This window comes from Gymnoscopelus microlampas, assembly GCF_963454915.1.
Source record: "Gymnoscopelus microlampas genome assembly, chromosome: 9".
In the NCBI taxonomy this organism is placed as follows: domain Eukaryota; kingdom Metazoa; phylum Chordata; class Actinopteri; order Myctophiformes; family Myctophidae; genus Gymnoscopelus; species Gymnoscopelus microlampas.
In genome coordinates, this window is record NC_139946.1 from 23,071,159 (window position 1) to 23,074,815 (window position 3,657).

The window sequence follows — 3,657 nt, forward strand, 5'->3', positions numbered from 1 at the left end:
AAGTTATTAAAAACAGGGAAAAGACAACACCTCTGCTATATCATATTTTGATATCCAAAATCCAAGAGGAATATCAAGTCTCAAATCATGATATCGATAAAATATTGATATATTACCCAGCTCTAAGATACATACGCATAATCAAAAAGGCCTGCACTTTCAACTGTTTTAATAGGTCCTCCAGTGCCCTGCTATTTTCAGTCACAAGACAGTTAGAGTGCGAGACAGGGAGAAAAAAATGAGAGAGAGAGAGAGGGAGAGGGAGAGGGGCTGTCGGTGTGTCATTCAGCCAATGGCTTTATCCAGCCTTATCCTGAACCATGAAACCATAGTGCATGACACCCCTCTGTGCTCAGAACAGATATGGCTATTCACTGTTAGCACAGAGATTTGACAAGCCAGACTGCACCCACTCAACAGCCCGGGTCAAATGGATGGCTGTCACCATATTTCTCTCTCTCTCTCTCTCTCTCTCTCTCTCTCTCTCTCTCTCTCTCTCTCTCTCTCTCTCTCTCTCTCTCTCTCTCTCTCTCTCTCTCTCTCTCTCTCTCTCTCTCTCTCTCTCTCTCTCTCTCTCTCACACACGCGCACAGCCTACACAAACACGCATGCATGCACACCAGTATCCCCCCAACTCTCTCTCTCTCTCTCTCTCTCTCTCTCTCTTTCTCTCTCTCTCTCTCTCTCTCTCTCTCTCCTTCTGTCTTTGCTCCCCTTTTTTTCTGTGTACCCTCCCTTTTACATCCTCTCTCTCTCCAATCTCTCAACTTTGTCTGTTCAAATTGACAAATTCAGCCAGCGACAAAAGACAAAATGAAAGAGCACAAAGAGCCCTCTGAAGGGTGTAATGACTGCATGGAGAGATCTGCTCCACTGGGGGTCAGGCAGGTTAATATTTCTTCACTGGCGTTTATTTCTCTCCCATTTTCAACCTAAATATAAATGTTTATAAATAAATGTGTACAAATGTGAAACTCAGGCACTGGCGGTAAGACACTTGGTTGTCAACCCACATGTGCCCCAGTGTTAAGTATAATTTAATCCAATCTAACCAAAGACAATTTCAAGGAAACTTTTCAGGTCATACTTTGGTCCTCCACCTAACAAAGCAAGTGTGTTTCCCTTCTCTTTACCACTGTGCTCTGGTGGAGTGTGTTGCCTTGTGTGTATTTGTCCACCTCTGTTATAAGGGACACTAAGCCCCACAAGGCCATTTCATGCAGCTAGCGGTTTTGTGTGTGTCAAAATCCTAATCACCACACAGTCCCAACCCCCTTCAGCCCGTTGCAAGACACACTCTCTCTCTCTCACACACACACACACACACACACACACACACACAGACCGTCGATCGGCACGCAGTCAGGTAAAGGTCTCCTAGTCGTGCTCTGTGAGTGGCCTCTGCTCAAACAGATCAATAGCCGCTGGCACGTCCCTCCACCAACCAGGAGAAAACAATTAAAAGCCATCGATCCTGTGCCAGCGCCCTACATGAATATGCATGTGTCCTTGACCTTCCCGTGGAGAGGAGAGAGACGGATAGACTGACAGACAGGTGTGGTGAGTTCTGCCTCTCACTTTCGCTCCGTCTTTCTCTCCAATCTCCATCATCACAATTGGTTTCTATTGGTCACCGTGTTTCCTCTTGTTCCCAATATTCAATTGGACTTTGTGATAAATGATATGAGTTACTCTAGCAAGGCCCAAGTTCAAGAGAGGCTGTGCACATTCTCATTAGCAGCATAAAAAAGTCAACAAGAGAAGTCAAGAGTGATCTGCACACGTTTTGTCTGATGAACACTCAGGTGCAGCTAAACATTTTTGTTGTTGCTGTTTCTGCACATTAAGTGTTGCAGATATAAAAAGTGTACTCTGAAGAATAGGTCACTCCCACTAACACAGGAACATGCCTTAGATCCTCATACGAGGCAAATCAACACGTTAGAGACTGTGAAACCAGTTGCTCTTTTGCAAGTCCGTTTGAGGCGCAGATTGCTCTTTTCAAAGCCCGAGTTGAGAGCGGAGATCCTGAAGTGGCCCCATAAAAACTGTCCCCTCTGGCTCTCCTCCTCCTCGTCTCTTTTCTAATTACAGATGTGTGACACAGACTGGGGACGTCTCCATGTTAGCACATCACTTCCCCTTGCTTGTCCTGACACATCCTCTGGTCACAACGGCGGAGGCTGCAGGGGACAGCCCTGCCCTGTACCCCGTCACTGGGGATTAGCATTAGCATGCTAACAGACCCCCCCACCCCCCAGGGGAGCACCGTGATAAGGGTCACACTGACAACTGTCAGCAGCCTGCTTTAATTAGCTGAGCCTGGTCGTCACGGCATCACGCTAAGACTCATGTTACTTTCAAGGTGCTGTTTACAGAGAGCGCGTCCCCATGTGTAGGTTGTTTGAGATGGACCGCTTTTATTTTTACTGGTGGCAAACCAGTGGCAAACACAGAGGGATGCTGAAGTCACAGGCATTGCAGGTGCATTATAAAATGAGTGTTACCTCTGTGTTACCTCTGCTATCTTCCACAATCCATCACCACAGGCCTCTGACTCACACTACCACCCACCCACCAAACTGCCTCCTTGGTGTGTTTCTTTGCTGTTCCACATCTCGAGTCCACTATATGTGCGTGGTGACATTTGACGTCGGGACGCTTCTATCCTGACAGTGTCAAGATGGCGTTGTCGAAGGCTTGAAGACGAGATGAGAGTGTGTGTGTGTGTGTGTGTGTGTTTGTGTTTGTGTGTGAGAGAGAGTGAGAGAGCATGTGTGAGTGAGACTGTTGGCTCGAGGGGTGAGTGTGTGTGTGTGTGTGTGTGTGTGTGTGTGTGTGTGTGTGTGTGTGTGTGTGTGTGTGTGTGTGTGTGTGTGTGTGTGTGTGTGTGTGTGTGTGTCTGTGTGTCTGTGTGTGTGTGTGTGTGTGTGTGTGTGTGTGTGGGGTGGGGGGGGGTGTAGTCAGTCAGAGACAGGCAGTGCATTATCGAGCTGTGCAGCGGCTGTCTACCTTTCTGTCTGTGAGTGTGTGTGTGTGTGTGTGTGTGTGTGTGTGTGTGTGTGTGTGTGTGTGTGTGTGTGTGTGTGTGTGTGTGTGTGTGTGTGTGTGTGTGTGTGTGTGTGTGTGTGCGCGTGTGTGTGTGGGGAGGGTTAATGGGAGTGTCACACACCGCTAGCAGACAGCTTGCGAGTCTCACTATACAAGTGAGGGGCCACATCCATACACTGTCTGCTAACTGACTGCCAGCACCACCGACGCTGTCCTGTCTGCCCCACAATGGCTGTCAGTGTCACAGCCGGGGGCTGGCTGGCCACACTGTCACCCACTGGTCACAAAGCATTTACCTGCTGACAGAATTCCAATTAGTCCAGGGAATGTTGTTACTGGGAGAGAGGGGAGAGATCCAGCGAGGGAGCGGGGAGCTGGTGAAGGGGGACAGGTGGAAAGAAAGAGAAGTGGGAAGAGATGGAGAGTGAGAGGTGGGTATAAAGAGGAGAAAGGGTGTGTTGGGGGGGTTGGTGTCAGGTGAGAGGAGATGTGAAGACAGGTGCAATGGAGAGTGAGGGGTGAGTAGATAGAGGTGGTGGTGGTGGTGATGGGGGGGGGGGGGGGTGAGAGGTCCCTTCCCCCACTAAAAAGAAACCCCACACTCTC